This window comes from Vulpes vulpes, chromosome 13 (genome assembly GCF_048418805.1).
Source record: "Vulpes vulpes isolate BD-2025 chromosome 13, VulVul3, whole genome shotgun sequence".
Classification (NCBI taxonomy): Eukaryota; Metazoa; Chordata; class Mammalia; order Carnivora; family Canidae; genus Vulpes; species Vulpes vulpes.
In genome coordinates, this window is record NC_132792.1 from 85,355,390 (window position 1) to 85,380,948 (window position 25,559).

The window sequence follows — 25,559 nt, forward strand, 5'->3', positions numbered from 1 at the left end:
TTCTCCAATTGAGCAAAGTATAGAAGAATTTTTATATGGGTTTTTTGGTTGTTGTTGTTTTTGTTGTTGTTAAAGATTGATAGCAAAATAATTTTACTGGAATGCAAAGATAAGAAAGAACTAAAGGAGTGCGCCACAAATGGAGAAAGGGAATATTTCCGTAGAGGCATTTCTCTCCATCCCATTTCCATTTGATTTCGATCAAAACATATCATTGTCCATTTACTAAAAAGCAACAATGAAAACCAGAATGCTTATGCACATACACCAATTATTTTCTGTGCAACAAAAGAATGGGGGGAGGGGAAATGAAAGAATAGAGAAAACTATACCACACGATACAATACTAGTCAGGGTGTGGCGGAACCAAATTGTGGTTTTCTAACTGGGAATGTCTTCTTAGTCTGGAGGAACAGAGTTTTGGAGTGAAGTAGTAGACTCCCTTTTTAGGAGACACCTCTGTCTGCTGCTGGAACACAATTGCATGTTCTTCATCCATTTCCAACTGGGCAGGTATATCTGTTTCATGGATTGGCTGCTTGTCAAATCAGAATCTTATCTGCCTCACTGACAAATCCTATCATTCACAACAGGCTTTTACCAGTTTATGAAGTAGTGTATGCCTCCTAATCCTAAACTGCACTACAGAAACATCCTCACCTGCTGTCTTCAAATTAATGAACGTAGTTCTCAGGCTTGACTCATTTCTTGGGCTTTTCATTGGCCATGGTGAGCCCCAAGGTCTCCTGAGCTGCAGCTTACAAAGAAGGTACCAGGTTGGCACTGAAAGGAGGATGGGCAGTGGTCAAAAAAGCATTTTCTGAAATAAAAAATAAGTCTCTTAGAAGTATAAATTTAATTTGTTTAGAACCTACTAGACCAGCTCAGGAGAAAATCTTTATCATGAGTTTATTTCCAGTTTATTAATTGTGAAATACCTGAGACTTAGCTAGAGAAGTCTCAAACTCCCAGGTAACTGACATACCTGTGTAAGAGAAAGCTCTTAGCCGGGCAAGGCTTCCCAATACAGCCTGAAGAGCAAGAACAGCCCAAAGAGCATCAAAAAAGTGTAAAAGACTTGAGAATGAAGTTAACAAAACAGAAGGTCTACTCGGAAAACTACAAAACATTGTTGAAAGAAATTAAGGAAGATCTGAATAAATGAGGCGATATCTCAGGTTGAAGGATCAGAAGACTTAATGTATTGTCAAGATGACAGCACTCCCTGCAGTGATCCATAGAGTCATTCGCTGCCATCCTTATCATCCTTAGAATTCTAGCTGAGTTCTTTGCAGGGATTCACATGAGGATCCTAACACTCATATGGAAACACAAGGGACTCAGAAGAGCCAAAACATTCTTTAAAAAGAAGAGCAAAATTAGAGGACTCATTTCTTAAAATAAAAACTGATTTTAAAGCAACAGTAATCCAGACAGCATGCTACTAGCAGAAAGACAAACATATAGGTCAATAGAATAGACACATTTGCAGTTAATTGATTTTCAGTGGGTCTCAGGGCCATTCCATGGGAAAAAGAATAGTCTTTTGATAAATTGTTCTTGGATAACCAGATAGTCACTTGTAAAAAAACGAAATTAGATGATGTACCATATACCACATACAGAAATTAACCCAAATGGATTTTTAAAAATCCCATTCTAAAACTATAACATTCTTTATAGGTGTAAATCCTTGTCACTTTGGATTAGGTAATGATTTCTTAGATATGACACCTAAAGCATAAGCAACCAAAGAAAACATTGGCAAATTGAACTTTATCAAAGTTAAAAACTTTTGTGGTTCAAAAGACACCATCAAGAAAAGTAAAATAAAACAAAACAAAACAAAACAACAACAAAAAGACCCCTACACAATGGGAGAAAATATTTGTGAATCATATATCTGATAAGGCATTGATACTTAGAATATATAAAGAACTGTTACAATTTAATAATAAAAAGACATGTAACCCAATTTAAAAATAGGTGAAGGATCAGAGTAGACATTCTCCAAAGAAGATATGCAAATAACCAAGAAGCACATGAAAAAATGTTCAACACCATTAGCCATCAGGCAAGTGCAACTCAAATTGCAGTGAGATACACTTCACACATACTAAGATAGCTATAATCACAAGGACAGATTGCTTTTTTGACCACTGCCACATGCCTCCCAAAAAATGTTGGCAAAGTCATGGAGTGTTGACCCTCCAGCATTGCTATTAAGAATGTAAAATAATGCAGCTGCTGTAGGAAATAGGTTGGCAGTTTCTCAAATGGTCAGATATAGAGTTACCATATGACCTCCCAATTTTACTCCTAGGTATATACCCAGGAGAAATGAAAACAAAGGTCTACACAAAAACTTGTATATGAATGTTTGTTGTAGCCTGGGGGCTAGGTGACCCTTTCTGAGATGGCTTTGTCACAGGGCAGGCTATTGGCTGATAGCTCAGCTGGGCCCGTGGTCCTGAGAACTTGGTCCTTTCTCCATGAGCTCCTCCATGGGCTGTTCTGCTTTTTTGTGTTATGATGACTGGTTTCCAAGAAGGAGAAGGGGCATCCCAAGAGACGGGAAGCAGAAGCTACTGGTTTCTTAGGGCCTGGATCTGGAAACTGTTACCATTACCTCTGTTACATTTTATTGGTCAAGCAGTCGCAGAGCCTGGATTCAAGAGTAGGGGACATTGACCTCAACTCTTGATGGGAAGCATGTTAAAATTTTGATGACATGTTTTATAACTGCCACACCCCATAGTAATTTCCAGAGCTGGGATATGAATCCAGGTATGTCTGAATCATAAAGTTCAAAGTCATAAAAATTCTGCTTTAGATTTCAGATAGGAGGGAGTGGCAGACCCTTCTCTATCAGGAGCAGGGATGGAAGAGTGGGAAAGCTATTAAAAAATTTTCAGTTGGGGGGCACCTGGGTGGCTCAGCGGTTGGGCATCTGCCTTTGGCCTACGGTGTGATCCTGGAGTCCCGGGATCGAGTCCCATGTCAGGCTCCCTGCATGGAGCCTGCTTCTCCCTCTGCCTGTGTCTCTGCCTCACTCTCTCTCTCTGTGTCTTCTCATGAATAAATAAATAAAATCTTTAAAAAAAAATAAAATATTTTTAGTGGGTTTTAGGAGGGGTGTTGCTGTTTTATTACCCTGCTCGTAATCATGACCATTTTGGAAAAAAAAAAAAAAACAACCCAACTATTAGCAGTATTTATGGCAAATTTCAATGATGTCATTTTAATGCTGAATATCTGAAGATGGGAAGGTCAGAGACGAGGCTATTAAAAGAACAAACAGAAGAAGGGCTTGTTTCCCTTTTAGCAACAGATCTGAAGACAGGACTTGCCATGAACAAAAAGAGCTCTGTCTATGCTTTGGTTTTGAAGGAGAAGAACAGTCTCTTTACAGTGGGCATGTCTTAACTCAACACCACATTACTCAGCTGGGCTTTAATCCTAGGGCTACAATCAAACCATTCAAAACCCCATCATTATACCTGACAGATGGGGCATGTGCCAGCGTGATTCAGACCTCGTAGCACATCAAAATGGGAAGTCAGGGCTTTGTTCAACTGTTGGTTTTACGATGCAAATAGAATCCAGGCTCTTTCCTATTTTATTCTGTTATTGTTCCCCCAAGGTTTTCCCCAGAGGATAGAGAAATTCCAGCCATTGCCCTCATTTGCTTTGGGCATCTTGGATTTTGATACCATTACAGATGAAGATTTGCATAAATCCCAGCTGCTAAAAGGCTGGCTTAAGTGAATACGTGGTAAGTAGGATCTTGGTGCCTGGATGAGACCAGGTGCCCGGGGGTGAAGCTGACACAACTGTGTGTGGTACTGGAGCATCGTTACCAAACAATGCACTGAGTAGGTCCCGAGGTTTTTCTCGTGGTACTCACTAACAAGGAGAAAAGAGTCATTTTTGCAAACCACTGAGCTTATTTTCCAGTCAGACATCCTTACTGGGATTCCTAAGAGCTGTTATCCTGGGCCAACTGGAACGACCTCACTTTCAGCTGGGCATAGGCTCTATCTGCCGCGACGCTGCCCCTGGGGTCCCGGTCCTCTGAGTGGTCCACGTATAAGGGCTCTGTGACGGCCATTCACAGGAGTGGCCTGCAGTCTTGGGAGAAACACAACTGTGTAAACAGGCGGTTCTACTAAAGGAACAGGCAAAAATCTGCTTCGTGAGCTGATTTCCTGGGAGGAGTTGTCTCCTTTAGACGAGGAAAGACAAGGAATCTGGCATGGGACCGAATGGCCAGAGGGCCCAGAGAGAAGTTTTTTCTTTCTGCTGTGTCCTGCCCTGAGGGCTCAGGCAACTACCAACAACCTTCCCAGCATCTTTGCCTGGCCGGGCTGTTCAGCAATTTGCTGCTGCTTTGCACAGGCTGGAACCCTTCCGTCCCTAATGGACCAGAAGCCATTAGCACCATCGATCGCTGGCCAGGATGCAGCCCCAGCCCCTCCCTGGGTGGTTTATGATCTCAGTGCTGAGACAGAGCACCGACGGACTGTCTTCCCCAGATGCGGCCCGGGCGGCGCTAGAATTCTTTCAACATGAGCCTTTAAATCAGGAGCAGAGACCCCAGAGGTTGAAGCATTATAAAAAGTTAGGCAGAGTTTGAGGCTGACAATTTGACATCAGTGCCGGTCTGAGGCTGCACACTTGGAAAAGCAGCTGAGCACTTTAAGGGGACAGGGCTGGCGGAATGGGAACCATCGGAAGAACAAAGTTTTGGTTGAGTGGTATCCTTTCATCTCTGGGGAAGTCAGGGTCAGGAGTAAAGGCTTAAGGTCCCTGTGAATCTCACCTCCTCCCTGTGGCCTTTGCCTTCTGCTTCTTCCAGAGGATGGTTTGTTTGCCTGGTGCCACCAGTCAACCCTGTGGTTCCAGCAGCAATCTCACCCAGGGGCTTCAGAGATCAGAGGTTTCCTTGGGGTGCTGGTGGCAGGGGGCGACTGGTTACATAGTACCAACTCTTTTTTTTTTAATCCTTGTGTTAGGTATGATACTTAACATAAAATTTACTGTTTTAACCATTTTTAAGTGTGCAGTTCAATGGTATTAAGTGCACGCACATTGTTGTACATCCATTTCTACAAATTTTTCATCTTCCCAACAGAAAATTTATACCCTTGGCACAATAACTTCCCAGTTGCCTTGTCCCCCCAGGCCTTGGCGGGGGGGGGGGGGGGTAACCCGTATAGATGAATACAACTACAAGGTACCTTATATAAATGGGTTCATACAATATTTGGCCTTCTGTGACTGGCTTATTTCACTTAGCATCAAGGTTCATCACGTTGTAACATGTGTCAGAACTTCCTTCCTTGGTAAGGCTGGATAACAGTCCATTATGTGTTTATACCATATTTTGTATATCCATTCATCTATAGATGGACATTTAGGTTGTTTCCATCTTTGGATTGGAAATAATACTGCTATGAACATGAGTGCACAAATATCTAGAGTCCCTGTTTTCAACTGTCTTGGATATATATTCAAAAGTGGAGTGATTGGTGATTCTATGTTTAATGTTTTCAGGATTTGGTATACTGTTTTCCACCGCAGCAATGCACCAGGGTGCTAATTTCTCCACATCTTTGCCAACATTTGTTTTATTCTTTTTCTTCTTTTTTCCTTTAATGATAGCCATCCTAATAGAGGTGAAGTGGTGTCTCCTTGTGGTTTTGATTTGCATTTCCCTAAGGACTCATCATGTTGAGCATCTTTTCACATGCTTATTGGCCATCTGTTTATTTCTTTGGAGAAATGTCTATTTAAGTCTTTTGCCCATTTTTAAATTGGGTTTTGTGGTTTGTTTTTGTTTTTATCTTTGAGCTGTAAGAGTTCTTTATATATTCTGGATATTAATCCTTTAACAGATAGATGATTTGTAAATATTTTCTCCCATTCTGTGAGCTGCCTTTCACTCTGTTGATAACATCCTTTGATGTACAAAGTTTTAAAATTTTGATGAAGTCTAATTTATCTATTAGTTCTTTTGTTGCTTATGCTTTTGGTGTCATATCCTAGAAATCATTGCCATATCCTAGAAATCATTGCCAAATCCAATGTCATGAAGATTTCCCCCTATGTTTTTCTCTAAGAGTTTAATACATTTAGTTCTTCTGTTTAGGCCTTTGATCCATTTGGAGTTATTTTTTATATATTATATAAAGTAAAAGTCCAATTTCATTATTTTGCATGTAAATATCCAGTTTCCCTGCATCATTTGTTGAAAAGACTGTGCTTTCCCCATCGAATGGTAGTGCCTATTTTTTTTTTTTTTTACTTTGGTAGATACTGCTCCCCTAAACCTTTCAGATTCCATATAGATCCAGGTAGTTTTAAGTGTCTCTGTCATAAGCCTGAATGTGCTTTTAACCTTTGGGATCTGCCATCCACCCTGCATTCATAGGAATCAAATGTAGACCAGATTTAAGCAGGACTTAGGTTGTCTGGTTAGTACATTTGGTAAAATTTGCACACAGTCAAAATTAGCCTTGACAATCTTTGTAGCACCATCAAATTACATTGAGTGACCCACCACAGAAAGTCGATCACAGCTGGCTTCCTCTTCTGTTTTATTATTTTTTAAAGATTTTATTTATTTACTCATGAGAGACAGAGAGAGAGAGAGAGAGAGAGAGAGAGAGAGAGAGAGAGAGGCAGAGGGAGGCAGAGGCACAGGCAGAGGGAGAAGCAGGCCCCATGCAGGGAGCCCAATGTGGGACTTGATCCTGAGTCTCCAGGATCAGGCCTTGGGCCGAAGGCAGCATTAAACCGCTGAGCCACCTGGGCTGCCCTCCTCTTCTGTTTTAGACCTGACTACTTTTTGATGTGGGTAGTGGAGAGGGAGTTGGGTTTGACCACCAGATGGAGTGATTGGTGTGCATTGAAGGACCATTTTTTTAATGAAAAATATGAATCTATACCAATAAAATCATTTCCAGGATATCTAGATACTCACAAGATGCCCTGTCCCAGGCAGAGATTGTCCACTGAAACAGCAAAGCCTTTGCTTCCACTCACTGCTCATTCCAAAGAATGTGTCCACTGGGTGAGGTATGCTCCTGGCACTGTGTTAATTGTGTTTTCTCTCACTCTCTGCAGATTGCAAAAGGTTTAATTTGCATACGTTAAAAGGTATGTTGTATGGCTCCACTATGGGCCACAGGCAGCTGAACATCTGGCTTGTTTGTGGGTTCCAAAACCACTCCTTGTCTACCTTCATTTTGCTGCTCTTTGGGCTCCATTGGCTAGAAGTACATTGGTCTTCTGACTTCAGTATGGCTTTGGCCTTGGCTCCACTCCTGGATTAACTGCTCCCTGTAATTTGGCTTTTGGATGGCTGCAACTCCTTGGATCTTGGATTGTTGTTTGTTGAAGCTTGGTTGGCTTTCAAATTAACTTCTGAACTTGGACAGCTAGATTGCAGGGCTCAGGCTCACAATTGGAAGGCCTGCCCTTCCTCTGTCCCTGTGTGTGCCAGGCCACTGCCCAACGAGGGTTTTTCCTTCCTCCCCACCCTCCCAAGTAGAGAGAGAGAGAGAGAGAGATCAGATACCGAGGACTCCCAGGCTACTGGAATCTGCTTCCCAGACTGACCCTAGATGCAAGTTGGAATCTCTGGTCTGGGGCTGGGATCCTCTTCCTCTGGGACATCCTGGACCTTCCTGAGGGAGGAAGGAGACATTTCTTATCACTCCTGAAATATCATCTGGGATCTAGGTGGTCACTGTGGACTCTGTGATCACAGGGTCACTCTTCTCTGGACATTCCACCATTCAGGGTTATTGAAAAATGTCTTGTCAATTCTAATTTTCCTTTACTCTTGATTTACTTCAGTGTGTTCACTAGTTAAATGTCACTGCTGGCTTTTGAGGGAAGACTCTTTGGTCCTGCACCCAGGGTATTATTAGCCTTTCCTAGCACTGGCCACTGTCTTGAATTTCTCTGGGTAGACTGGCTCATTCCTCAGCTAATTCCAAGAGGGAGATCTTCCATGGTGCTCTCACCACTCATTTACAGTAGGAAACCAAACTGAACGAACCAAATCATAACAATATTTTCCACATTGAGAGGTCAAGGCTATTTCCACCATGCTAAGAAGCTGGACCATCCCATATATGTCCACCTCCAGAGCTGGTGGGGAAGCCAAAGACACAGCTGATTGAAACAGAGGTTCCCACTCATTGTAGTGCGTGCAGAATTGGGACACCTGTGGTCCTTGCCCATCCCCAGCATCCATAGATTTTCTGACAGAGTTTTTGAGCAGCATAAGAGGTGCCATTTCTTGAACACTTCCATGCACTATCTCTGTGCCAGATACTTTCTCTATACAAGATACTATACCTGTCCAGACAATGGTTTATCTTCACAACCCTTGGAAGATAATGCCCTTATCTTTGTAGAGAGGGCATTAAAATCTCTGATTCATGGTCAATGGAAACAGAGATCAGATGTTTCAAGCAGCTTGCCCAGGGTCACACTGGCTGGTGACTGGCAAATACCGTGCTGCTTGATTCCAAACCTTTTATTTTTAACATTTTACCACATAAGTGCTTTCAAATTTGTGAAGTAGCTAAATCTCATCTTTATTGCTTTCAGCTTTTCCCCTTTCCAGTATACTCCATTTGTGACACCATAATTTACTACAGTACCTCACTTGGTCCTGTGCCTTCAGGTGGAATCCTGAGCTAACATTTTGTTTCCTAATTTTTCTCCTCATTCTGAAATAATTGGCCCCGGGGCCATCCCAGTAGGCTTGGCACTGGACTGGGTAATTCATTATACAACAAGGTTGCAATATTAATAGAAGATAGTGGCTTCATCTGTCTTCCTTTTTATTATATATTTGCACTTTGATGGAACTCTAGTTCAGAGGACTGTTGGTAGGAATTTGAGGTACATGACAACTGAGGAATGGAAAACATTTTTGGACACGCCTTGTCAGTATCCTGCAAATTGCAAGTCATACAACAGAGGCCAAAGGGGACAGGCAGGCCACAAGGCTGACTTCTCCCTTGGCAGGGAGGGGAAAGACACCATCTCCTTCCTGACTCCCTTTCCATAAATGCTGAGATGAGACGGAAGAACTTTGTGGTCAGCACTGTAAGCACTCTGATGGGATATATGAGATCAGAGACATTGGAATCACCTCCAAGGAGCCAGACAGAAAGGCACGCAGGACTGTGGTAGGGGACCAGTGTAGTGCAGACAGGTGGGGTTTAAACCCAAGATCTGCCACTTGTCTGATGCAACCATCACCCACTCTGGGCCTTAGTTTCCTAAGACAGGGATAGAAACATTTATTTCACAGGTCTGCAAGGATTAAGGGAGTGCTCTACATGCTAAGAGTTAGTTATGCATGTTCTGGAAGAGCACTCAGCAAATGGTTTCTCAGGAAGTGCAAAATATCACTAACTGTACATCCAAAAATGGTTATGATGGTAGATCTTATGCTACTTATATATTATGGACTGAATAATTGAGACCGCCTTCTAAATTCTTATATTGAATCCCAGCTCCCCAGTGTGAAGGTGTTTGGAGGTGGGGCCTCTGGGAAATAATTAGATCATGAAGGTGTTGATTTCTTGATGGGATTAGAAGAGGACAAGAGAAGAGGAGACAGGAGACATCTTGCCCCCTCTGCTCTTCATCACATGAGCACATAGCAAGAAGACAGCCATCTGCAAACCAGAAAGAGAGCCTCACCAGATGATGGATCTGCCAGGCATTGGCCTTAGACTTCCCCGCCTCCAGAACTATGAGAAATAAATTTGTTGTTTAAGCCACCCAGCCTGTGGCGGATTTGTTATAGCAGCCCAAGCTGACTAAGATGGTGTATTTTTATTTAATGATTTTATTTATTCATTCATGAAAGACACATAGAGGGAGAGGCAGAGACACAGGCAGAGGGAGAAGCAGGCTCTATGCAGGGAGCCTGATGCAGGACTTGATCCCAGGACCCCAGGATCACGCTCTGAGCCAAAGGCAGATGCTCAACTGCTGAGCCACCCAGGTATCCCAAGACAGTGTATTTTAACCACAATTTTTAAAGGTGCAAAATGACACAGTACTGATCCACTGGCTTCCTCTCCTTGTTCTTCCCAGAATAAGACAATTTGCTGGGGGTAACACCTGACTTCTCTCACATTTTAGCCAAATGTCACAGTGTTAGGGGGCATAGGCCTGGGTCTCCTATTTTGGAGAAGTTATTTGAGGCTTGGTTAGTGCCTCATTCTTATCCTATCACATGGAGGCTGAAAGTGGCCGTTCTGCCGTCGGCCACAGCAGAGTTGATGCAAAGAGATTAAGCCCTTGTGGCCACTGTGCAGTCTGGGCCATCTGCCCAAATGTATGTCAAGACCCAGTGACTCTGACTGAGTCTCAACAGATGAGCCACCTTCAGTCTCAACAGATGATCCACCCTCAGCCTCAAAGAAGGAAAATGGATTTGCAAAGAACGAATGGAGATGCCATCTTCTCCTGACAGAGGTAGATCCTGGCTGGGAGCACAGAATCTTGGAGCCAGACAGCAGAGTCTCAGGAAATGGTGGGAAAGCAGTCAGGAGCTATCTCTTTGCTGCAGGTAGCTGGAAGGCACAAAGTAAATGGGAGGACACAGAAGAGCCAGCAAGAAAGAGCGAGAAGGCTTCAAGGGGACTCAGTGACTTTGTGAACAACCTGAGAACAGGCAGGAGGCAGGCATCAAAATTCCAAAACACCATGGCACAGGGGAGTCCCCTGGTGTGTGTGACTGTAGTAAAGTGGGGCTTCCGTTCCCACCATCAGTGAAACCTTGGAGTTTCTGCAGTGCAGCAACACGGATGAGTCTCAAAAACATTATGTTGAGCCAAAGAAGCTAGACAAAAGAGCACACATGGTCTGCTTCTATTTACATGAAGTTCAAAGAGACCAACAAATTTAGGGTGGTGGAAATGTGAGCGGTTATATTCTGGCTAGGGACAGAGCTTTGGGTGGGGAGTGGCTGGAAAGGGAAGCAGGAGGGAACATTCTGAGGTGGTGGTTCTCTGTCTCGATTGGGTAGTGGTTACTAGGTGTAAAACTCAATGAAGAGTACACTTAAAACCTATGCAGTTTACTGACTTCTATTCTACCCCAATCAAATTAACTAATAAACACACACAATTATGTCCAAGTGTACAAAGCCTTGTGCTACATGTTTATAGGCTACAGGCATAAATCCCAATGAGAATCCGCTCTAAGGGAGTACAGAGCAGAGAGGGGGTCTAGGTCAGATGGGAGATATGGTCAAAAGTCCTAGAAGAAGAAACCCGGTAATAGTGTCCGTCGAGAGGTAGGTACAAAGGGCCACCAGAGGCTAGAGGGAGGAAGACTACTTCTAGCTGGAAGAACTGCATTGGGCTTCATAGGGGAAGCAGCGTATGAGTGGGACTTTCAAGGAGTTGGACAAGAACCAATCAGGTAGTAGTAGCAGCAGAATGAAAGCAGAGTGAGAGGATGTCTGGGAAGCGGCCCATGGTTCCATTTGGTTGAGGGGCAGGTCATGAGAAGAGAGCAGTGGAAGAAAAAGTTAAAAAGAAGGTGGGATCCATCTGCACAAGGGTCTTGAGTGTCAAGTGGAGGAGTCTGGGTTTAGTAGCAGGCAGTCGAAGCACGTCAAGCAGGGATGTGACACTGGCGTGATGTACAGCTTAGACTCAGGAAGAAGCGTTCTTCACAGTGACGCTTGGTTTACAGCCACCTAGCGTCTTCTACCCAAAGAGAGATCCGTGACCAGCAGCACCGGAATCACCTGGGAGCCTATTGGAAAGGCAGACTACCCAGTCGATTCCACCCAGGGAATCAGAATCTGCATTCTGACAAGATCTCCAGGGAGTTCTTGTGCACATCAAAGTTTAAAAAGCACTGAGGGGGGCACTTGGTGGGACGAGCACTGGGTGTTATGCTATATGTTGGCAAATTGAACTGCAGTAAAAAAAAAAAAATTGAAAAAAATAAAAAGAAAAAAATAAAAAGTGCTGATCTACAGATTAGATAATGGAATACTGGTCTAGTGTGGAGACAGAGGGTCCTCAACCAATCCTTTGTTGCCTGAAATCCTGAGCACAATGGGGGGAATGTATGTAGATGAGGGATCTTTATGCTGTTGACTGCACTGGAAGAACAGTTCATCTCTGGAGCCTACAGAAGAGCAAATGAAACTCAAGGTAAGGCAGGGGCAAAATACCCAAAGCAGAAGTGCGATTGCTTCTCCCTTTCACATTGGCATCTGACGGCAAAGGCCTCTCAGGGTTAGTAATGGTGGAATCAATATTCCTGACTATAGAGAGTGGAAGCCAGGAGTACTTCATTTGAATAATTTATCATCCCCCAGCATTAGGAATTGAAGACTTGCCAACTACAGAGTTCTTTAAAAGGTCATAGTCCCTTTTTATCTTTTTCTCCCTGCCCTTTCAGGCCCGCTCCCCATATACCATGCCAGACTTTGTCAAGATAATTCTAGGTTTGTTTGTTTGTTTGTTTGTTTGTTTGTTTGTTTTAAAGCTACTTTGTCTACCGTGAATTTTCCTGTTTAAAAGTCAGCTGACTTTTGAGAAGTGCTCCTGTTGGTTCCAAGCACAGTGAGGATCTGGTCAGTGAAGGCTACTGTTGCTGGGGTCCCCTGTGTTTGTATAACTCGTCCTGTCCTACAGCCCAGGTGCTTCAGTACCTGTCCTTGTCCCCCAGCCTATCTGAAGCTCGCATCTTGCCTGGCTCATGTAACAAAAATTTTTCCATCAATTTATATCATCAAATGTTCAGACACAAAGAAAAGTTGAAGGAATTTTAATCATAACCATCCATCCACCCAATCACCTAGACTTTGCTATTGATATTTCCTATCCTTTTCTTATCCCATATTTATTTATTCATCTATCCGTCCTCCCACCCATCAATACATTTATATTTTTGGACACATTTTTGTGGTTTTTTTTTCCTGTTGACATAAAATCTACAATCAAAGCAATGCTCAAATCCTAAAGGTTCTCACTTCTTTAGTTTTGGTAACTGCCTAGATCTGTGTAACATTAGCTCCTACCACCAAGCCACAGAACCTTCACCTACCCCAGAAAGTCCCCTCATGCCGTTTCCTGGCTGGTATCCAGCTCCTCCCTCGTCAGAGGCACCGCTGATCTGATCTTTTTCTATTGTAAGATACCTTTTTTTTTCCTTGACAGATGCTTTTCTTTTTTTCATACGTTCATCTTGTCTATTCTAGGATATCAAATAAATGGAGTCCTGCATTATGTACAGTAGCACATGCTCTTTTTGGTCTGGCTTCTTTCACTTAGTCTGATTTTTAAAAAAGATTTTATTTATTTATTCATGAGAGACACAGAGAGAGGCAGAGACACAGGCAGAGGGAGAAGCAGGCTCTCTGCAGGACTCCATCCCAGGACCCTGGGATCATGCCCTGAGCCGAAGGCAGACACTCAACCACTGAGCCCCGCAGGTGCCCCAGCATGATGTTTTTGAGATTCATCTGCGTTGTGTTGTGTATTGGTCATTTGTTCCTTTTTCTTGCTGAGAAGTATCACACCATATGAATATACTGAGATTTGTATATCCATCTCTGTATGGAGGGACACTTGAGAGTCCTCCATTTGGGATATTACACATATCCATTCTTTCATAAGGCTCATGGATATGTTTCATTTCACTTGGATAAATGCCCGGAATGGAACTTCTGAGCCATAGAGCAGGTACATGTTGTAGTCTCACACAAAACTCAGAGACTACAGTGCTGTCCCAATAATATATAAGTTCTAGTTGCTTCAGTGTTGGGACTGGTGTTTTTAATTTTAGCCATTCTAGTGGCTGAATAGTGCTATCTTGTGGTTTTAATCATCTGTATCTTCCTGATGACTAATGGGATCCAGTGATTTGTCATGTGTTTATTGGCCAATGGTGAACCTTCTTTGCAAAGTACCTAATCATATCCTTTGACCTTTTAAAAATTGGGTTGTCTTTTTATTATTGAGTTATAACAGTTCTTTATTTGTCCCACATACTAGTTTTTAGTTTTGTGACTATTTTATCTAAGCCTATGGCTGGCCTATTCATTTTCTTAACAGTCACTTGATGAACAAATGTTTTTAATTTTGGTGATGGCTAATTTCTCCATTTTTTTTTTCCTTTTATGATCACTGTTTTCTGTTTCCTGCCTAAGGAATGTTTCCCTACTCTTAGAGTCATAAAGATGTATGTTTTCCCTTAAAAGCTTTATTGCATTTATATTAACTTTTGCATTTAGGTTATAGCCCATCTCAGGTAACATTTTCTGTATAATGGAGGGGCGGGACAGGTACTGAGATTTATTTTTTCCATGTGAACATCTACTTATTTCTACACCATTTGTTGAAATGACTCTCCTTTGTTTACTGTATTGCTTTGGAACCTTTGTAGAAAATCAAACCAAGTTTTGCTTCTGGCCAAGTTTTGACATTGGATAACAGACAGCCCAGGAAAGGTCATTCATGAGAGAGGGGAGAGCAATGAGGTGATCCTACCATGCCCACAGCTGACTGCCTGGAGAGTCTCCAAGCCACAGTGCAAGGAGGGGGACCCAATCTGTGGTCTTCTTCAGCAGAGGAGTCTGAGGAGGGGATTCAGGGAGATGAAGGCAGCTGGAATTTTCCAAGGCAGAATGTCAGAGAGGGGAGGGGGAACTCTACTCTTTCAGGCTGTGAGCGAGGGGCATGTCCAGTGGGTGTAGTCAGTAGGTTGGGGTCTGTTGTTGCTCTGTTACCTTCCTGGCACCGAGGCATGCTCTGCCTCAGTGGGTTGCTGTTACCTTGTGCTCCATGTGGGGCCTGTGGGGTCAGAGGTTTTCCTCCACCTGCTTCATCGGTTCCTGCCTGTCCCTCCATGCTTGTACCCCCCTCCAGGAGACTGCGGTGGCTTATTCCTCCGTGTTAGGCTTGTGTGAGGAGATGGGGGCTCTCAGTTCTTTGGATCCCCCCTCAGCTTTAGGCACTGTCTCCTGCCTGGCCCTAGTCCTTTTCATGATGCCTAGCAGAGGCCATGATGTTCCTGTGCTGCCTGTTGTCCAATGTCAAAACCATCATTTCGCAGATTTTTGTCCAGGTTTCCAGTGTTTTTATGGCTCAATGGTAAATCTGGTCCCCATTATACCATCTTGGCCAGAAGCAAAACTTCATTTGATTTTTGACAAAGGCTCCAGAGTAATATGATAAAAAGAGCTTGCATGTGAGTGCAGACCACTGCCCCTTGTGTCTGGAGCTCCTAGTCACTCTAAACTGTGACACTTGGGCCACACTTAAGAATTGATGACATTCCAGCTATTTCCTTCCTACGTGCTTCTCATGGTAGCCATGTGTTCTTCATCTTGACCAAAGGTGAATCAGCTTGTGTCTGTCTTTTCTCAGCTTGTCACCCTTCAAAATCTTGTTCATTTCACTGTCTAGTGCCTTTACTTCTTTGATGGGTTCAAGAAAGGTGATTAGTTTTTTTTAGAGTATTCAGCTTTTTCTTGTTCTTAGAGTGGAAGCCATGATCTCTTGCCAAGCGAAATGAATCTCTGCCTCTGCCTCGTTCCTTTTAACAAACATTTGTTGAGAGCCTTGCTTGCTGCGCTTTGCACCTGCCGAGGAGATACAACATGGTCTTTGCCGTGTGCTGGCTGAACAGCTCATGTATCAAGCTAGTGGCATCACAATAGGATGTGTTCACTGGTGGTATGCGTGGCACTCGCTGGAACACTCAGGGGAGCCAGCACCCAGGCCTGTCCGAGCAGCCCTGGGGAGTTAAGCTGGTGCCAAAGTCTCATCACACAGAAGAGCAGTGATTTCCAGGTGGACAGAGGAGAGGAGGGCCTCACTGGCAGAAAATCAGCACAACTTTGGTCATGGTGAGATGTAAGAACACGGCTGTCCTTGTGGGTCCTGACACTGATTTCCAAATTCGCTGCCAGCTGCTAGAGCTCCCTGACCATCACGCCTCAGAGCCCAGGTTAGATACCACCTTGTTGGTATCTACCCAACAACAACCCGACACAATCACAAGCCTCATCTCCCACTGTCCTATCACAGCTGTGTTGAACACTCCCGTGTACACAGTTCCTGGGCCTTTCTCATGAACCCCAACAGGTTTTCCCATCTCTGCATTCGAGAGATGGTACGAGCTGGCTTGGTACGAGCTCAGAAAACCCTGGAAGAGCCAAAGTCAAAGAATGTTCCTGTCTGCCCCATCAGGGGTCAGATCGCTCTCTGGATCTTGGGTCTGAACGGTACTCTCGCCAAAACAGTGTCTGGGAGATTAATGTACAGATTCTGGAGTCAGTTTCTTTATTTCTAATTGAAGAGAGGGGACCATCTTATTTCAGGCTGTCACTCCCTCCCGGAATTTGCAAGTCTGGTCTTTTTAAATGTTAACTTTTAGGGAGCTAAATTATTCATTCATTCCTCTCACCCAGTGACATTTTGATTGCTGCATTCACTGTTTAAATTTTTGAATGCTCTCAGATTCTCTTTGCGCCTGTCTCGGCCTAGTGATAATGGCAAGAGGATGAGAAGGAACCGTTGGCTCTGCAGCCTTGGCTCCAACTGTAATTGTACAGAGCAAGTGTCACTTAGACCTGGGAGACAAGGAAGGCATCTGTTTTCAGATTTGACATTCTTTCCCATGAGAAATGCTTGCCCATGTGTTTTGTTCCTGCCTCTTGCTTTCGCCTCTTTGCCTCTTACTAGCAGAACAATGTCACATTTTTTTCCAGAACACAGTTCAGTCTTGGGTATGTGGGATAAAAGGATGCTTTGAAATATAAAACTTGAAAAATGTCCTAACCAGTGGTGAATTTTGGAAGAGTTAGGGTCATTGGATGAAAGTGTAAAGACCGGTTTCTCTACACGTGCCCGTCACTAATTATGCAGATGTTTCAAATAAGGAAGACTGCACGTAACTGCAGTTGCCCTTACGCTCCCAGTTTTCAAGGTGGCACAGCTGAGGCAGGAGTGCAATCCAGACATCAGGAAGGCGGAGTGGAGCATGGCTCCGGGAAGTCAGGGCAGGGCTGGTTCTTGAAGGCTGGGTCAGAGCTGCTTGGGTGAGGCCTCCCAGACGAAAGGCAGCAGGTGCCAGAGGTGCCAGGGCACAGTGTTAGCTGGTCTCAGATTCAATCTACACAATAGGAACTAAATACCTATTTTCTTCATCTCTCCCCTTTTACGTATGCTGTATTTTTCCCTTTGTCTTCCAGCGAAACCACCCCACCGCCTAAAACATGAGCTCTTTGCAGATGATAGGTTCACATTGCTGTCCCTGCCCTATTTAATCTCTCTGTCTCGTTTCTGTTTGACTCTCATTCCTTTTGTGATTTGACTTCACATCTCTTCCCACAGCCCTCCTGATGGCCTCTTTCCCCTCTTGTGTCCCGCAGCCACCTCTGTCCCCTCCCACCTGCCAGTGTGCAGCAAGCCAACTGTCTCCTTCTGAAGATGAATGTGGCACCGGGGTCTGGAGCAATTGGCAAATAATTACAGAAAGCTCTGTTTATATTTTCCTCACTAATATCCGCTTAACAAATGTTTGTTGAATACCTGCTGTTGAGATAGGCATATGCACAGAAATCCTCCTACATCTTGTCAAATCATAGGGGATATGAAGTATTAGAAGGCGAAAGTGCTATATAGCCCCAGAGGACTTCCCTTTAGGATGCTCATGGTAAGCTTAACAAGTGTGGTGATCTGGGGTAGATGGGGAGGGGTCTCAGGCTTGGAGGGGTCTGAAGGTCAGTCAGTTTGGATGGCCCTTTAACCAAAATATCTTATTTCTATCCTTTTACCAAAAAAAGAAATGTCCATGTGACCACATTGCTAGAACCCCTCCCGTGGTCTTAGTAGGGGCCCGTGAGAACAAGTCCTGAAGCTTAAATCTCATTGGCTTCACAGTACATCTGCCACTGGAGATGATGTTTGAGTTTTTTTTTTTATATGTATTTATTCATGAGAGACGCAGAGAGAGAGAGAGACAGAGACACAGGCAGAAGGAGAAGCAGGCCCCCTGCAGGGAGCCCGATGCAGGACTCGATCCCAGGACCCCGGGATCATGCCCTGAGCCAAAGGCAGATGCTCAACCACTGAGCCACCCAGACACCCTGAGTTGGGTTTTGAAGGTTGTCTAGGAGTTTTCCAGCTAAAGAAAGAATGCAATAACCCACCTGGCAAAGCTATTAGTATCTGCAAGGGCCAAAGACATGAAAATGATGTGTATGACAACATTGATTGTATGGGGTGAGTGATGGAGGATGACATCAGAGAAACCATCCTGGGGTCAGATCCAAGATGATCTTGATGTCTCAGGAGTTTTTTGTTTTTTTTTTAAAGATTTAAAAAAACTTTTTAAAGATTTTATTTGACACACACACACACACAGAACACAAGCAGGGAGAGGAAGAGGGAGAAGCAGGCGCTCTGCTGAGCAGGGAGCCAACATGGGGCTCGATCCCGGGGCCCAGGGATCATGACCTGAGTCAAAGGCAGATGCTCAACTGACTGAGCCACCCAGGCGCCCCTCAGGAATTTTGATTATGTCATATACTCAAGAGAGTTTTTCACAAAAGAATAGTATGGCCAGATTTGTTTTCAAACAACTCTTCTGGAGCAAGATGAATAATAATTTGTTATTAGAAGTACCTAAAAACCCTTGATGACTGATATCTACTTACCGAGTCCAGAGTTACTGAGGTTTCAATGAATGAATCTGATATAAATAGAATCTATATGAATATAGAAGAATCTATTTATATATGAATCTATATAAATAGATCCTATAAAAATATACAACGAAGTGGGTAAGGCAAGTTTCAGAACACTGAAACTGTATGATATCATTTATGTAAAAAAAAAAAAGTATAAATCCTACCACACTGTGTCCTGTTTCTGGATGCACACACCACATGCTCTCAGGAACCTCACCGTATTTCCCCTAGGAGCAATGATTCAATGTAATTTACATAATATATAAATGTTAACAAATGTTAACTATTGATTTTGAATAGGGGATAAATGAGTATTGTTCTGCTATTCTTTGTTAGTCTCTGTAATTTTGTTCAAAAAGGAAACAATTTGGGGTATAAACATGGGGTGATTTAAAAAATTTTCTTTCCCGTTAACTGATATTAGCTTGATATATCCACGTACAGTTCTCACATTAAAAAAATCAAAAGGAGAGGCCAGGGGCTTCTGAATCAAGGATATCAAGGGAGAAGCCCGCTTAGGTAATCTTTAGCACCAGATAAACATCGAAAGACTTGTTCTCAGCCTCTGCATTAGTCTCGGATTGGACCCAGACTTCACTGGCTCGCTCTGGAATCTGTGTTCAGATTTGCATGAGGCCTCCAGTGCATTCTAATCCATCTCAGTTGGCCATACCTCATCTGTTGGTCTTTCTAACCACAGCGCTGAGCTGACAAAAGTCGCATGGTGACAGGAGACAGAGGTGCCCAGCTGGAGGAAGACAGATGCCAGTCAGAACAAGGCCCCTGCCCAGAGCACCACCCAAGGGGCAGCCTTTGGAGTCAGTGGGGCGGCCAGACATGGAGCCGGGTCCCCGTGTACCTCCAAGTTGCTCTGATGCTTGCCTTTTAAGTACCTGGTTCAGATGGAAGCCAGGAGGTTTGCTTTTCATCTTTATAGGATGGAGAAAGTTGTTCTGTCTTTCTCTTTCCAAATCAGTGACACTTGCTGTCATTTAGTAAAAAATAGAGGAAGTGAGGCTATTTTGGCGTCAGATGCAGTACTGGAACTCTTAGGCCTATTTTCAATCTATCATAGCAACACAACAAACATAAAGCATCCTTATTCTAGTCTTGTTTCATGTATTTTTCCCCAGACTATTTTCAATCATCAAAGAATAAATGAGTTGCCCCTTAAGCTGGGCAGTTTACCAAGATGCTGCTCCAAAACGGAAAGAGTATTTATCGTTTTTCTAATGCTGAGTCAGGGAGGGCTTTGTGGGAAGGCTTTGTATTTGGATATTGCATGTTTGGGGTTTATTCACTCAACTCCTGTTTTTTATTGGGTTCATTGTCTCCAGTATGTCAGGAAATCAAGAGGGAGCCAGCAAAAAAGGTCCCTGAGTCCTTAAGGTGCATGTACATCTAGTGAGATAATTAGAGGAAATAATTAAAGAATAAACTGAAGCCAGTGGTCCACGTGGCTGCATGGTCTGTCTTCAGCAGAGGACTCAGAATCGTCCTCACCACCTTGACTCCTTCATCCAGCCCTTCTACATTGTTGACGATCCATCCAACAGATAAGCTTCTCTTCAATATGTCAGTGACCTTCACTTTGACTGCTTTTCAAACACATTGTTCCTGGGGTCATAGTCTTCATTGTGTTATCGCCTGGAAGTGTTCTGTCTCTGAGATCAGAAGCTTCAATGTTTTGCTCAGGCCATCTGCAGAGACTGCGACAAAGCCTTTAATTGTCACTGTTCAGAATGAAGCCTGCGTTTTCTAGTCTCCCTTCCAACTAGGTGTGGTGATGTGACTCAGTAGTACTAGTTTGACGGGATGTAAACAGAAGCTATAAATGCAATTCTTGAAAACTGTCCTAATAGGAAGGGGGCAATTCATTCTTTACTCCTTCCCTTGCATTGGGTGGAATAAGCCTGTGATAACTGGGGCATGAGTGGCCATACTGGGCCATGAGTTAGAAGCTATCATTGAGGTTGAGGGTGACAGAGCAACTTGCTTCCTTATGATTTTGGATGTGGGCTCTGCATTTGCCTGTTTCCATGGGCTAAACTAGTCTTGTTTATGGTATTCTTGGTTTTCTGTCCCTTGTAGCCAATCCCAATGCTCAAGTTTGTAGCTCTCTTTTTGTCATTATGTTTCTATCTCAACCTCATCAAGACCACAGTCCTCTTTACTCCAGATTCTCTCTTAATATTATTTCCTTCACTATCCAAAAAGAAATCGATCCACTGTCCTCCTGGCCGTGCAATGAAGGCTCTGTTTGTAGATCTGATTCTGGAGGAAAGCCTGCTTCTCTCACAGCTATGGCTGAAGCCCAGGGGGGACAACAATTTTACCAAGACCACTGATCCTGCAGAGGGGCCGATGGCACTGAGCACAACTCCGGGCTGTGTGCTGCTTTGTAGGTGGCATTGAGCAGAGCCCACGGAAGGATGCATGCCTGTTCAAGGAGACCCTATGGATACAGATGGTCCTTTTATAGCTGTTGCCTCAGCAGAAGTCTCAGGCTTCTGTGAACTGTAGCCCAGACAGGGAAACATTGCAGAGAATGAGGTGGGACTGGGCCCCATCCCCGGCTCGCAGGTTAGGAGGAACCACCACCTCCTTAATAAGAAGGAGGCTGTGATCCGCAGCCTGTGTTTGTGATTCTAATCTGGATGCTGTGTTGGAGTATTTCCTAACGTAGGTGTGAGTTCAGTCAGTCGCTATAAATCCTTTTGCTATCCTCGTGGAACTCTGAATTCAAGAACCTAGCTAGATAGATTTTACAAGGAAAATTTGAATTGGAAGGGCCCTGCCTGAGTCAAGAGTCTCATCCTCAAAGCGGATAAACTGAAACAATGTCGTTGTGGGGTTCACCTTTGTTTGCATCTGCTACTCACAGGGTAGAATGGGGCCCAGCCTCTGTGTGCTTAGTACTGCAGTATCCTACACGGATACTGCCTATAGTGAAGTGGAATTACGCCTTTCTCTTGTGCTGGACTCAGGAGTTCCTTGACACAGGTCTCTACTGACTCATCTCCATATCCCTGCAACCAAGACTGGAATTCAGTAGATACTTAATGAATATTTTTGTTGATTGACCGAGTAAACGAATCTTGACTACCATATGAATATGTAATTAGGCCTTACAGTGGAAACATAATCACATAATAATAACTCAGCTGACTGGATTTATTGAAAGGAAAGACTATCCACAGGCCCTGTAAGATGAATTAACTTACACTCATCTTAAGATCTGTAAGATGATCCTGTTCCTGGAGTAATGTAGGAATGGCATGTGATCAGATGTTGGAAGGAAGGTTGGATTATGGTTGGCCTTGTGGTCCATGTAGAATTGTGTTGTGACTAACAGAAGGGCACATAAGGCCCACGTGATCTGTATTCACAGCTCTCTCTCTCTCTTGCCCTTCACGTGTATGAGAAAGAGCAAGTGGTACGAAATAGCTCCTTGCCCCATGAGATCCTGGTGTACAGCCCATAATAGGAGATGCTCTGGAAGGGGGAGAAAGTTTTGCCCTGGCTGCTTAGTGTAGGGTAGCCAGTTGGCCTGGAGCTACAGTTCCCTGAGAGATGGGCTGGCCCACTTAGGGGGGAATTGTGGCTTTGGGGTGACATGATCCTTAGGTGCATCTTAGGTGGGGGATAACTGTTAATGCCCTGGTGAAGGTTATCAGGTGGCTTTTCCTTGTGGGAGCCATGGATCTATTATTAGGGCTTTCATGAAAACATCTTTTGACAAATTCCACTGATGGTCTTTTGTTACTCATACAGTGTCCCACTATCATTTTTCCCTTCCTTTTCCTACAAAACCATCCCTTCTTCTGAGCTGAGAGAATGTACTGAGGATCTCTGAATAACCAGTGCCTCAGCATGAATGAGAACATGAAGTAAATGGAGGATGGACAGATGGATGGCTGGCTGGGTGGGTGGACAGGGGATGACTGAACAAACAGGAAGAAACTGATGATAATAATAAAGGAGTAAAACCAAGAATTAGGGCGGAGGCCTAGGGCATCTCTGTGTCATCTGGTTTGGCCGGCAGATAGGCATCTAGTTATCAGAGCCCAACAGTAGCCTAAAACCTGATCGGGATTTGAAGCACACCCTAGTCTAAGCCCTGCTCATTTGTTACCTTGTGTCTGTAAATGCTTCATGATGGCATGACCTGCACAATTAAGACAACAACAGACATTGGAGAGCAGTGATTAGGGGAGGAAGGAAATAATTTGTGTATATTTCCTGGAAGATTTTGAGAAATGGCTTATTCACGTGGGTCACCTATTTTTGACAAAATGTCTTCTTACAGAAGCACAGTACTCGACAAAAGTCTGCACACGAATGCTCTTGGCCTCAGGCCACCTCAGACACTGGTGTGCCTCTGTCCTCAATCACCCTTGGTGTCTGGTGCAACGGCTCAGCTCGGGTTGAAACCAGCTTTGTTTGCAACTGTGTGTTTGCCAACATTTTCAAATGGCACCACAATGCATCTCAATATGTGTTGATACTGTAGCAAATGCTTGGCTGGGCAGTTTTTCTCTGTGATAGGTCTGGTGGCAAAGCTGTCAGTAACTTGCGGGCAGGAACCCAGTCTGTTCCGTCTCCTACCACGTGGCCAGCCCCAGTGGAGAGCCAAGCACTTGGTAGAGATCAGGTGTTTGCTGAGTGACTGAACGAAAGACACCACTGTTGAAAGCACTGGAGTGGGACTTGTCTTTTCAGGACTAAGGCTGGGGGTCTTTTTACAAGGTCTCTGGGTCCTGACTCCTCATAAACCACCTGTGGGGCTTAACCAGTTTTATTTGCAGGTGATCGCAAAGGATTGAGCTTCTCATCTCTGTGATACCATTGCTGAGCCACCAGCAGAGGAGCCATACTGTCCCTTGGGCCTTAAGGCCCTTGAGCTTAATCTTGTCCTAACATGCTGTCCTGAATGTATGTGCTTGTGCATGTGCCTCCTTCTCTGGAGGCAGGAATCAGCTTTATTTGACTCTCATCCAGAGTCTAGCAGAGTAGCCTGTACGGGTGGGCACTCACTATGTGTTTGTTGAGCGAATGGGCAAATGGACACAGAACCTTACCGCTGCACTTCACAGATGGCCCCCAAATGGTACATGGGAGGAAACATCACTAATGATGTGTTTCTGCAGATATTTAGAAATGCTACTGGAAGCTTTCTGCACTGAGCTGGGACAGGGGATAAATGGTGCAGAGGAGCACCTGTTGGCTGCTGGGTGTGAGCACGGGCTTTGGGTCAGATGATTCAGGATCTGAGCAGCTGTTTCCACAATTATTGCCTATAAACAACCTAACCTCTCTGAGACGCAGTTTCCTCAATCTATAAGATGCTTAGGATTATTGTAGTAAATAGGATAATACCTGGTACGTGGCTGAGTGCTGAATAAATGATTGTTACCATGTTAGTTATTAATTATAATTCTTGCATGTATTAGGCCCAGCCTGTGATTGTGGGGCTTAGGTGGAGGAGGAACACAAACTGGCCAGTTTACTGGAGGCAAAGGGAGACGGGAGATTTCCGACAGCTTCCTGCTCCAGTCACCCTTTGTCTTCTTCCCATGAAATAGCTCAGGATCTGCTTGGCCCATAGTGGGAAGGGGCCTCTGAGAGGTGCCCTGGGAGTGGGGAAGGGCCAAGCACCAGAGGACTTGAATGACTGAAAGTTGTAGAAAGGACTGAGGAAGAATGACTAATGGGAGACAGGCACTACATTCAGGTCCCCAAATCATAAATGTATTAAATGAATGATGTGTATGAAAGCACTCTGTGAAGCCATGGCTCTGTCTGCAAATCATAGCTATTAGCATCACAGTGTGCTTATTATGGTGCCGTGGGGGGTTCTGCCAGGCAGGGCATCTTTCAGGTTTCTTGGGTTAGGCTATATTCCTTAAATGTTAAGGCATTTATTTATATTTATTAAAAATTTATTATTCCTTAAATGTCCTCCCACCCCCCCAAATTAGAAACAAGAGTATTGAAACCAACAAAGCACTTTTTTAAAATAATAAATTTATTTTTTATTGGTGTTCAATTTGCCAACATACAGAATTACACCCAGTGCTCATCCCGTCAAGTGACCCCCTCAGTGCCCATCACCCAGTCACCCCCACCCCCGCCCTCCTCCCCTTCCACCACCCCTAGTTCCTTTCCCAGAGTTAGGAGTCTTTATGTTCTGTCTCCCTTTCTGATATTTCCCACGCATTTCTTCTCCCTTCCCCTCTATTCCCTTTCACTATTATTTATATTCCCCAAATGAACGAGAACATATAATGTTTGTCCTTCTCCGATTGACTTACTTCACTCAGCATAATACCCTCCAGGTCCATCCACGTTGAAGCAAATGGTGGGTATTTGTCGTTTCTAATGGCTGAGTAATATTCCATTGTATACATAGACCACAGCTTCTTTATCCATTCATCTTTCGATGGACACCGAGGCTCCTTCCACAGTTTGGCTATTGTGGACATTGCTGCTAGAAACATCGGGGTGCAGGTGTCCCGGCGTTTCATTGCATCTGTATCTTTGGGGTAAATCCCCAGCAGTGCAACTGCTGGGTCGTAGGGCAGATCTATTTTTAACTCTTTGAGGACCCTCCACACAGTTTTCTAGAGTGGCTGCACCAGTTCACATTCCCACCAACAGTGCAGGAGGGTTCCCCTTTCTCCGCATCCTCTCCAACATTTGTGGTTTCCTGCCTTGTTAATTTTCCCCATTCTCACTGGTGTGAGGTGGGATCTCATTGTGGTTTTGATTTGTATTTCCCTGATGGCAAGTGATG

At 44.0% G+C, this 25,559-nt stretch overlaps 1 pseudogene; it reads right to left on the reverse strand.

The window, feature by feature from the left end:
* Positions 1-346: 346 nt before the first annotated feature.
* On the reverse strand, positions 347-728 carry LOC140595108 (small ubiquitin-related modifier 2 pseudogene; annotated as a pseudogene).
* Positions 729-25,559: the final 24,831 nt, after the last annotated feature.